Here is a 13,106-nt window from a genome sequence, read left to right as displayed (position 1 = left end):
CTATAGCTCATGTATTTTTCAATGATCTCTCCTCTAAGGAAAAGTCTGAATATGGAGGTCAGAGTTGTTGGTGGAGTTTTTTCCCTGCCCTCAGAACAAATTCAACCAAATTCATTCTGCCCTTGGGGCCTCAGTTTAGTACCAAGTTTGATCAACTGAGCTAATCCCTTTAAATTCTCCTACAACATCATTCAGATCTTTTCACTGCACACTCATTCCTTCTTCTGGTACCATCATAAACTTAATTTCCTTCATAAGGTGCCAATCCTTGTCAATTCTACCTCCACAACCACTATTCCCTTATTTATATTTATATGTCCCTATCTTAGGCCCTTATTACCCATGATTTTTGTTGTTCAGTTGTCTGACTCTTCATGATTCCCTTTTGGGGTTTTCTTGGCAAAGATACTAGAGTGGTTTGTCATTTGCTTTTCCAGCTCATTTTACAGATGAGGAAACTGAGGCAAATAAGGTTACGCGACTTGCCCAGGGTCACCCAGCTAGTAAGTGTCTGAGGCCAGATTTGAACTCAGGAAGATGAGTCTTCCTGACTTTAGGCCCAGCACTCTCTGCACTATGGCACCACCTAGCTGCCCTCATTAGCCTTGACTAGACTATTCCAAAAATCTCCTCATTGGTCTCCCCTTATAAAGTGTCTCTCCTCTCCAATGCAGCTTCTATACAGTCACCAAATGAATATTTGTAAGGCAGGTCTGATCACATTATTCCTCTGTTCAAAAACCTGTTCTTGGTTTTCCCTGTGACTGCCAATCTCTCCATCCCTGGATACTTTCCCAGGTCATCACCTGTCACTGGCTATGCTTGCCTTCATTCCCTATTTTGACCCCTTGATTAACCATTTCAACTTTACATCACCCTCTACTGTTGAATCCTTTGCAGTCTTGTCCCGTTATCAATCCATGCCTTGCTAAACCCAACCCTAGATTAGTCTCATCATACCCTTTCTTTGCTCCTTAACAGTTACTACCTGTGTGTGCTTAGCAAATCACTAAACGTAACTAATAATGATGCCAGAAAAGAGGGCCATTAAAACATTTTTTAATGAACAGAATAAAACAGAAGGAAGTTCAGAAGAAAGCACAAACAAGCAAGACATTTTGAAAGTAATGTGTGGAATTGGTTACATACTTTTTATTTTTTAAGAAAGTATTATGAAATGGAGATTGATGGTCTCATTCAGTCCTCTTTTGTGCTCTACTATGCATAATATGTCTCTCTCTGTGTCTCTGCCTCTGTTCAATCTCTCTCTGTGTTTCTGTCTGTCTCTGTCTGTCTCTGTCTCTGTCTCTGTCTCTGTCTGTCTGTCTGTCTGTCTCTCTCTCTCTCTCTCTCTCTCTCTCTCTCTCTCTCTCTCTCTCTCTCTCTCTTTCTCATTTTCAAGTTTGGAGTAATTTTTAAAAATTGTGCTCTGTATGAAGTCATCCCTCCCCTTTCCCCCTCCCCCCCTCCAAATTGCTTCTGTCTCCAGACTTGTCTTCTATCTTCAAAACTTAGCTCAGATGTAATCTTCTGTCCTGGTCCCTCTCCCTACCCCCATTTGCTAGTCCTGTTCCTTTCAAGGTCTCCTTCTATTCTTATGTATCATATATGTACAAATATGTGTCTCCCCATTAGAATGTAAGTTACCTGAGGGCAGAGACTATTTTTGCTTTTTCTTTATATCTCCAGGAATAGTACCTGTTACAAAGTAAATTCTTGTTGATTTATTGATTGATTCCTTGTTGCCTCTCCAATAAAGCATAAACTTCCTGAGTTTAAGGGCATTGAAAGCCCGCCATCTCTTACCTAGCAATCTGTCTCTTACCTACCTTCCGAGGCTTATTTCAAAAAGTATTCTCTTTCATGTATTCTCTGTCCCAGCCAAACTGCTCGAGGTGACCAAACCTCTGTCTCCCATCTCTGTGCCTTTGTATGGGCCGTCGCTGATGCTTACAATTCCCTCCCTCCTCACCTGTATTTCTTAGCATACCACATTTCCTGCAAGGCTCAGCTCTGTCGCCACTATAGCAATCTGTGTACATATTATGCCTTGCCCCACAGCAGCAAATAAACTCGTGGGGGAAAGGGCTGTTCTCTTTTTGAAAAAAAATGTTTTACTTAATATTGAAGTTCAATAAAACCAAATAAACTTGCTTAATCTCTACTTAAGTTTAAATTAATTTCAACGTAGTAAAGTATAATAATTTTTTAGTCATTGTCTCTTGGTCTTCTTCAGGATTCTTTTTTGGTCATTTGTTTTCTTTCTTTTTTTTTTTAATTTAATATTTTTTCCACTTCCAAGAGAGAGGTTGCTGGGACTTTAGTCACTGCTGTCAGAAGACACGAAGATCAACATCACCTCCAACATAGCTGGTGGATAGCATTGGAGATTGTGAAGGACTCACCAGTTTGAAATAATTATTCTTTGTAAGCTGTTTGAGATCCTTAAGGGTCTGGGAGTATGGGAGCATGGAGCATAGCAGATGCTAGTTAACATCTAACCTATCAATGATAGGATCAGCAGCCACTACATCTCTAGGCAGCTGGTTGATTATGCTAAGCCACCCTTCAAGCTTGGAAACTGTGAGTGGCACAATCATTTTTTTTTCTACCTGTGCATGGTTGTACATGTATGCAGTTGCCAACATGAAAGTGAAAATTAAATTACTAGTAAAAGCATGTCAATGCTTGAAATCCTGAATATTGAGGATTAACAGTAAGACTACATAGCATTTATATAGTACTTTATAAATTTTGCAAAGTGTTTTTAAAAATATTATCTCATTCTGTTCAACTCTCCATGTCATCTCATAAAATTTGTTACAAGGAACCAACCAATAAGATAGGGGCCTTACAGCATGTAAGCTGCCCATTAGTTATCCCTTGCTCTCACTATATGACCAATCCATCTATTTTTCCAGTCATAGATTTGTATGTAATTCCTCATTTATGATGCATCGCATGTGCCTCAGGCCTGCCGTGGAGGTCTCCACTGCTCTTCAGATGATCTTCAACTCCTATACTTCAGACACTATAGAATTCTATGACTTGTAATCATATTACATCACCAGAAGAATATTAATGTTAAAAAGATAAGGCTTTGTTTTGGTGAGATGCTTGGGGTCATTAAAAGAACTTTTACATTTTTCCACAGACAATCTAGCACATTTTCTTTCTCCTGTCCAATTCTTGGACTAACTTATTATTTATTTTCACTGTCTGTCCCAGATGGACAGACTAATGGATGAACTCTATAGATTATCCATTCAATTGCATATTATAATCTGGTCCATAGGCATTCTTCATCCACTTGGATTTTCCCATTTGCCCAGGCTATACTCTTGTGAGTAATGTTTGTCCTGGACTTGATGCAGTCAGCACAATATCATCTGCAAACTGGAATATCTAGAAGACCTCACCATTTATAGGGAATCCTTCTCTAATTCAGACTCTGTGCTGAACTTACTCCATGCAGTAGCAAACACTTTTGGGAAATATACTGCATTCCCTTTGTTTTATGTCTTACTTGATATTCATAATCAGAAGAACAAAGGACAAAAAATATTTCCAATGATACATCTTTCAAAGTATGTTATACAATTCAGACATATTCATGGGACAGAGTGGTTGTAGGAAAATCTTTTTGGTGGCATTACTACTACTAAGTTGTGAACAAACTAAGTATAATGAGATTGTGTATTTGATACACCTTTCAGTCAATTATGTGATTCTAGACATGTGGATAACTTGTCTTCCCTTTTCATAGTTATTCAGTCCACAAGAATTTATTAAGTATTTACCATGTGCCAGACATTGTGTTAAATGTTAGATAGCAAAAAGCAAACAGCAAATAATAAATAAATAGTAAATTTATTGTCAACAATAGATAAAATTGTTAATAATAATAACAAATAAACAAAACAAATAAAACAAATACAAAAGCAAAAAGAAAGACAGTCCCTGCCCTCAAGGAGCTTACATTCTAATGGAGAAGACAACACATAAAAGGGGAGCAAAAAAGGGAGGCCAGGAAAGGAGGTGTTGGTAGCTAAGTCTGGAGAACAGAGATGGCTGGTTCAGGTCCTTGCCCAAAATACAGAGTGAGGTAAGAACTTACAATGGGAGAAGGGATCCTACAGAGCAGATTGAGGAGACAGCTGAGGCATATCAGGGAAGCTCTTGATGTATGGGAAGGTTATTCTCAAAAAAATTTTATACACTGAAATGTACATGGGTTGGCAATTATTGATATTCATTTAGTCACCTTTTTTTAAAAAAAATAAGTTTCAAGATTTTTCTGTGCCTTTGGTCTTCTCCCTCCTTCCTATATCTTGAATATAGATCACTCAGGCAATTTAGACATTGTAGAGGCCCAAGGGTGAGCACATATCGCAACAGAAAGACTCTATTAATTTGTTGTTGTTCAGTTGTTCTAGTCATGTCTGACTCTCTATGACCCCGTTTGGGGTTTTCTTGGCAAAGATACCGTGGTGGTTTGCCATTGCCTTTTCCAGCTCATTTTACAGATAAGGAAGCTGAAGTAAAGGGAGTTAAGTGACCTGTTCAGAGTCACACAGCTAGTAAGTATGAGGCCATATTTGAACCCAGATCTTCCTGATTCCAGGTCCAGCACTCCATCTACTGCACCACCTAGTTGTCCCCATCTATTAAAGTAATTACAAATATTCCTTATTCATTCATTCAATAAACATTAAATGCCTACAATATTCAAGGTGCTAACCTAGGCTCTGGGGATACAAAGACAAAAAAATGAAGCAGTCCTTGACCTCAAGGAACTTGCTGGGGGTAAATAATAAGTACACAGATAAGTAAATATAGAATTTATAGGTAGCATGCTATACATATAGGGGCTACTTCCTTAACTCCCACACTTGCATTGTAGTCCTGGTCAATAGAGAGTGAAGCTGCTACTACTCTCAGGGTTCCCAAGCCTCTTTAGGTTGAGTTTCTAGAATAATTTCACTCACAAGCCCCAAGATGTCTGTTTCCAAATGAACAATCAGTCAGTTAGCTTTTTAGAAAATGTATTCACTTAGATGGTATAGCAAGAACACTAGTTTAAAAAGTGCCCCCCTCCAAAGTCCCTGTCCCACAAATACACACACAGGGTCCACAATGACAATGAACACAAATATAAAACACAAAGATAGTGTAATTACATGTAGGAAAAAAAAGTGGTAGTTCACAACTCTTGGTTAGTAGAAGTGCTTTTCTTTCTATAGTTGTCACTTTTCTCCCCCATGAGGGGTGGGTCATACTTGCTCCCAAAAGCTGCCTTTTCTCAGATGATTATCACTCCTAGTGGGGGCCATTGCCAGTCAACTCCCTCCTTTCTATGTCCTGCCACTGGACTCCAATGACTGGAGGGGAGAGTGAGGCTTTGCACAATCCTGTGTTACTTACATCTAATTCACTTACAAATCAAGACACCACCGTCCAGGAAACAATACATCTAACTAAGAGGGATGTTACAGTGTTGTTTATCATTAGTCCTCTTTCAGAACAAAGAACAACAACAACAGCCCTCCTAGTTGGATGTATTGCTTCGTACTAATATAGTCTTTCCAATGACCTAGTGGGTCCAATGACCTAGAGGGAGACTTCGCTCCACTTCTCAAACCAGAATCTTCTGAACTGGAACTTTTCCACCACTAGATTGGTGCTGTTTTTATATGTAGGCTCAGAATGTGTCTGATTCAATCACAAGGTGTTGCTTCTTTGTCCAGTGGTCAAAGTACTATACTCCTTTCAAAGTGATTAAAGACTTCACACCTTTGATTGATTTAATCCAGGTATCTGGCCTGAATTAATGTGATTACATTAATTAGGGGGGAGGGGTAGAATCTCTACTCTTACATATACAAAGGACATGCAATTAATTTGGGGAAAAGAAGGGCACTAATAAGTAACTGGAGGGATCAAGAAAGGTAATATTTGAACTAAACCTTGAAGGAAGCCTGGAACTCTAAAAGTATTAATAATGAGGAACTTCATGGGCAATGTGCAAAGGTAGAGAGATGGGTGATAGATTATCATATATATGAAAACAGCAATTATGCTTGTTTAGCCAGATTTTAGAGTTTATAACTTAGAGCAATTTAAAATCAGTCTAGAATTTGGGTTCTTACCCAGGGACCCTATGAATAGTTATCAGGGGGTCAATGACCATTGATGAGTGAAAAATAAATCTTTATTTCAGTATAATTAATTTTTTTCTGATCAATTCACTATAATTGATTTTCTACATACAATCTTATGTATTTTATTTTATGCATTTAAAAACAGTATAGTCAGTAGGCTTAACCAGACCATCAGAGGCATCCATGACACACACACAAAAAAAGGTTAAGAATCTCTGGTCTAGAAAGATAGAGCAGAGCCAGATTTTGTATTTTGTTCAAGAGACATCGAGGAGCTGCTGAAGCTGCTTTGGCAAAGGAGTGACAAGGTAAGATGTGAGACTTAGGAAGATGAGTTTAACAGCTATGTGGAAGATAGAATAGAGACAGGAGAGATATGAGGTAAGGAGACCAGCTAAAAGACCATCACAACAGTCTAGGATGGGGTTAGGAGGGCTTTAACTAGACTGGGGGCCATGTGTAAAGATAGAATGGGTCCAGTCAACAAGATTTAGTTGTTGTACTTGTTCAGTCATTTCGATCATAACTGACTCTTCATGACTCCATTTGGAGTTTTCTTGGCAAAGATACTGGAGTGGTTTACCATTTCTTTTTTCAATTTTGGAGGCAAATGGGGTTAAGTGACTTGCCCAGGGTCACACAGCTAATAAGTGTCTGAGGCCAGATTTGAATTCAAGTTCTCCTGACTCCAGGGCCAGTATTTTATGCACTGTGCCACCTAGTTGCCTGATTTGCCATTTCTTTAAATGTGGAAGATGACTCCTGTTGCTAGCCTGTGGCACTGAAAGGATAGTGGTAACTTCAAAGGGAAATAAGAAAATTAGAAAAAGGGATGTGTTTGGGGGGATGGGGAGATCATGATCTAAGTCCATCTTCCAACTTCAATCTCTCCCATCTCTTACCTTTCTCCAACTCACCTGACTATAGAATGAACGATTCCAACTGTGACTCTCTATCTCCAATCCCTCAAAAGCTTTCAATTAGTCCTTCCTCTCCTCCCAGGAATTCTTCCCATCTATAAAATGAGGAGGTTGAATCAAATGCTCTCTAAGCCTCCTTCACATTCTAAATTTTGTAATCCCATCTCTTGCCTCAGGGACTTGCTCCCAATCCACATCAATGTCTGACATCTACTCATCATCAGTATCCCATCACCAATACCTTGTTAGAAAGACAGACTTAGGAAGATTCCTGGCTCTCACTGAGAGTATATGATGCTTTTTTTTTTATCCTGTTCCTTCTTCTGTTTCAGAGCAGGGACCTAAGCCCATGTCACAGATTAGGTATTACAGACTCAGAGCTGGAAGGGACTTTAGACATAATCTAACCCAATCCCTTCATTTTAAAAATGAAGACTATACCTTTCTGTCAACAGGTTAACCCACCCTTCAAGTCTTTCACTAGAAATCCTGGATAAGGCTCAGGATATTTTAGAGCCCCCAAACCCTCAGAACAGGTCTTCTTAACCTTTTTTTGCACTGGGGACCACTTGGGCAGTTTGGTGAAGCCTATGGATCCCTTCTCAGAATAATAATTTTAGATGTGTAAAATAAAACACATAAGAGTAGAAAGAAAAACAATTATATTAAATACAGTTATCAAAATATTTTTTAAAAAACAAACTCATGGACCCCAGGTTAAAAACCCCTGCCTTAAATCATGAGCAAGAGCTTCTAGGTTTACAGAGAGAGGAATGAATGGAGATAGTAAGATCTCTGTCTCTCTTTTTCTGTCTGTCTGCCTCTCTGTCTCTCTCCTCACCTCTTCTCTTTCCTCTCCTTTTTCTCTTCCCTTCTCTCTATTTCTCTCTCTCTCCCTTTCCCTATCAAGCTTCCAGTTTCTCAGAAAGAGGAATAAAAAGGGTTAAGTTATGTAGATAGCTCTCTCTAGACCCATTGGGACTCTCCTGTCTGAGTCCAAGTCATTTTCCTTGGTTTGCAATTAATTTAGTATAGCAAGGACATTGATTGGGACAGGGAAAATGAAAAAAAATATCACACACACACACACACACACACACACATGAAACTCAGTCCTGTCTGATTCCACATAGCACCTTGGCATCTCTTTTGGTTGTGAACCACACACTGCCATTTCCTTTAGGAGATTCATATCTCTTCATTAAACCGGTTTCTGATGAAGTTATTAATCAGTGAGACAGAAGATGCTGCTTCAGCACTCTGTGTGCTCTGACTGACTAATTAGCCTAAATGTTGCTGCCCTGGTAAGGGGGAGGGGAGGGAAAAAAAGAGGGGGAGGGGTGCCGAAGCAATGCATTGTGGGTAAACACACACCAGCTCTGTCAGTGATTACTTTCAAAGTAATTAGTTTTTAAATCAGGCAGATGTTTTAAGAACCACTTACTGTGGGCAGTTTTAATTGTGTGCACTTTTTTTAATTCTGATTATTTATAGCTGTCTTCTCTGAAAAGGAAAGATATTTCCTCCACCCTCAGCATTAATTCCCCTCCACCTCCTCTGTAGTTCCCCCTGAATGAGCTGTTTTCCTTGAAAATAGCAATGATACTCTAGAATTGAACATTCTCTCCCTGGCCAGCTGAACAAATAAATCCCCATGATGTCAGACATCTAGATGGTGCTTCTCCCAACACCTATATTCAGGGTGTCCCTCCCAGGGTTTACTCACCAAGATATTTCCAGGGTCCCATTTGTCCTCTGGGCTCATCCTTCACATGCCGGCCCCAGCCTATCTTTCTAGGCTGATTACACACTACTACCCCTCAAGTATTCTACACTCAAGCCAAACTATTCTGCTTGCTCTCCTCTGCATGTGGTATCCCATCCTCCAACATGGCATCTTTGCTATCCATACATGGACTGCTCTCTCTCCTCACCTCCACCTTTTGGAATCCCAGATCCCTTTAGGCTTGTGTCCCCTCCTTCAAGAATGGTTTTCTGATATCCCCAGTTATTAGTGTCCTGCCCAAATTCCTGTGTATTTATTTTGCAAACAGTTCACATTTACTTTTTTTTGTGAACATGTTTCATCTCCCTAGTAGAATATAAGCTCCTTGAGGGGCTGTCTCACTCTCATATTTGTATTCCCAGTGAATAGCACATAATAGTTCATTAATAATAACAATTATAATAATAATTATTATAGCAGCTAGCATTTACTAGTGATTTAATGTTTGCAAAATGTTTTGCAAATATTATATCATTTGATAATGTGCATACTTGCTGACTGGATGGAAAATTTCAAAAAGTGTGTGTTTTAGCTTCATATTCATGTTATACCCTGAGCAGAATAAAAACCAAAAACCAAAAACAAAATCATGTTATGCCAGGGCAGGAGCCTGTTTCACATCTTTCCCTCTACTATTCATGGGAAGAAGATCCTAGAAACCAGATTCCTGTATCCACACTCAAAGCAAAATAACCATAATTTCTAGAGAAATTCTCATTGTATCAGGCGTCCCTAGGTATCATTCCTTGTAAATAAGTAGAGAGGGATGAGTTTTATTATCTTAATCCAGGGCCACAATTCATATTCAGCTATCTTTTTAAGCAATCTGAGTGGGATCCCTGGGTCTTTCCCACTGCCCACAGTGAAGCTGAGCAGTAAACCTCTCCCACCACCAGGGTCTCTGTTCTCTGGGGAAAACAGAGATCCAACACACCTCCCAGGAGCCAAACTTGGCTGGGCAGAATCAGGGAAGACAAACAAGATTTCCAGACTAAGACAGGCAGAAAACTGCCATCTTCAACACTGGGCTTGTTTTCATTGACAAAAATCTCACATTTTCTCTGGTCCACTATCTTCCCTGGCAGCCAGATGAAGCTCAAGACTGCAGCGTCAGAACATTCTGTTGTTTATTCTTAGAAGACAGCTAAGTGAGGAAGGATTGCATCCTAGATGTAGAGGACATGTCACCAGTGAAAAGGCATGTCAGTGGGAGATGAAGGAAAACTAACAAGTAAGCCAGTGTGGCTAGATCATAGAGGACATGGAAGGAAATAAAGTATAAGAAAACTGGAAATGTAAGAAGGGGCCAGGTTATAAACAACTTTACATACCTAACAGAGGGCTTTGATCCTGGAGGTAATAGGGAGCAACTGGAATTTGAAGAGGGCAATGAAATATATAATCAAACCTGCGCTTTAAGAAAATCACTTAGGCAGCTGAATGGAGGGTAGTTGAGGGGAAACAGATTGGAGGCAGGCAGACCAATTAGAAGACTATTATTTGACCAACTATGAATTCCACAGGACCAGTAATGAAACATCCTGTCAACTACCTGAAAAAGAGGTGATGAACTCAGGGTATAGGATGAGATATATTTTCAGACATGGTGTAGGGATTTGTTTTGCTTGACTTGATATATTTGATACAAGGGTTTAATGGTATCTTTTTTGTTGTTAATATTCCTTAACTGAAGGGGGGGTTGGAGAGAAAAGAAAAAGTATTGATAATGTCATCAAAATGGACAAAAAAAAAAGACATGATTGAAGCATTCTTTAAAAGCATGTATAACACTGCCTACCCTGGTCCTCACTGCCTCAAGGCCAGCTAGGTAAGATCTTCTCTCCTCCCAGAGAGTTCTCTGAAACCCTTAAGAAGATTGGAGGTATAGGTTATCTACCATTGGCTCCAGTTTCCACTGATGGCATCCCCTCAATTGTAGGGGGTGGTCCTCTTTACCCCAATTCCGTTAACTGTGAACAACCAAATTAGCTTTCACATAGAAATATTTATTTCAAAAGGTATAATCACAAATATACAAATTTACTCCCCCAACACATGGGAGGCATAATCCTCCCTCCACCCCCACCTCAGTCTCTGGGGAGGGGAAAGGGATTAATTTCATAGTTTATCTCAGTTCTATAGAGCACAATTGCAGTTCTAAATCCAAAACCTCCCTCAGGCTTAGATGCTAGGCACCCTGGCTTCTCAAGGCTTCCATGCTGAGCTGGCTAGCTACAATACCCCTTACTGGTTCTGTTTATGGTGCCCATGCTGTGGGTGATTGGGAGCTTCATTCTCTGGAAGCCAAAGAGAAGAGTTGTCAAAAAGAGTGAAGTGGAGATTAGTGGAAAAACACAAGCAAAAAGAGGTTGGGGGTGTGGGGTGGCGGGGAAGAGGAGAGTGATCTCGTTGGATTTAAAGAGTTGAGTAGTCAATTAAAGGGGACACAACCAAAAGAGAAGGCAAGAAAAAAACAATCATTTACTAAGCATGTACTTAATGTGCCAGACACTGTGCTAAGCACTGGGGATACAAATACGAGCAAAAAGAAAAACAGCCCCTGCCCTCAAGGAGCTTACATTCTAATGGGGCCAGATACACACAAAAAGGAGATGCACAGGGGTGAGGAGGAAGAAGAAAAGATTAAGATACCGGGTACAGAAGAATGGTTTTAAAGGCTAGAAGGTCAGAGACAGGGACAGGAGGGGAATAGAGATAGGCCAATCTGGGCCATTCCCTCCTCCAGGAGGAACTCACCAGTGGGAAAAGGTGGAGGAGTGGGGGAGGGGAGGATGGTACCAAAGGAATATTTTGGCATGACTAGGCTTCTAAGGTTGTTGGAACCTTCCTGAGACTGTTCCAAGGCAAGGAGGCCCCTAGGAACTGAGGGAAGTTCTAGGATTAGCCAACAGTAGAGGAGACATGGCTTTGAAGTCCAAAAATTCAGGAACAGGATTGAAAGGGGAAATGAAGGCAGGCTAGCCTGAGTCATTCCACAAAATAGAAGTTCCAGGATCTCCTCCTTCACCCTTGTCTTACACGAAGAAGTGGCCCTTTTCTGTGCCAAGGCTAACCCTTCTACATGCACAAGCCATCCCATTTCATCCTATCTTCTCCAACAGATCGCTGCCTATCATCCCATTCTCTCATTAATCCTCCATCTCTCCTTGTTTACTGTTCTCTTTCTGCCTATAAATATGCCCATGTCTCTCTCATTCTCAAAATACCTTCACTTGATCCATCCGGGCTATCTATTCATATACATATATGCCCACTTAACTATATCTATATACTTTTTTGTTGTTCAGTCATTTTTTCAGTTTTGTGACTCTTCATGACCCCATTTGGGGGTTTCTTGACAAAGCTACTGAAGTGGTTTGCCATTAGCTTCTCCAACTCATTTTATAAACTGAGACAAACAGGGTTAAGTGACTCGTCCAGGGTCACACAGCTAGTAAGTATCTAAGGCCAGATTTGAAATTAGGAAGATGAATAGTTTTCTTGACTCCAGGTCTGGCACTTGACCCACTGTGCCACCTAGCTGCAATACACACACATACAATATATATATATATATATATATATATATATATATACACATACATATGTATACACACACATATGTATACACACACACACACATATATATCCCTGTCTATATAAGTATGTATATATAAATGTGTATATATACACACATATACATACATACATATACATACACACATACCTATCTACATAAGTATGTAGTGTCTATATATAAACGTGTATGTATATACACATACATATGCACATTATATATATATATATATACATATTTACATACACATACCAATATAGATAGGTATGTGTATATATATATCTGTGTATGTGTATGCACATGTGTGTGTGTGCTCGAGTGCCTACAATAGGTGCCTCTGATTCCTTTCCTCTTATTCTATTAGCTCTTTTCAATTTGACATCTGACCTCACAATTCAGCTGAATCTGCTCTCTCCAAATTTGCCAATGATCTCTCTTAGCTGCTAAGTCTGACATCCTTCTCTTAATCCTCCTCCTTCTTGACTTCTCTGCAACCTCTGACACTGTCAGGCACCATCACCTCCTTGATCTTCCCTAGTCTCTAGACTGTCACATGGCACAATTCTCTTCTGGTTCTGCTCCCATCTATCTGACCACTCCTCAGTCTCCTTTGTTGGATCCTCACCTAGATTCCATCTACCACCTATGGGTGTCCTACAAGT

Source organism: Phascolarctos cinereus, unplaced genomic scaffold, assembly GCF_003287225.1.
Source record: "Phascolarctos cinereus isolate Bilbo 61053 unplaced genomic scaffold, phaCin_HiC Scaffold_5;HRSCAF=322, whole genome shotgun sequence".
Lineage (NCBI taxonomy): Eukaryota > Metazoa > Chordata > Mammalia > Diprotodontia > Phascolarctidae > Phascolarctos > Phascolarctos cinereus.
This window is presented reverse-complemented; position numbering follows the sequence as displayed.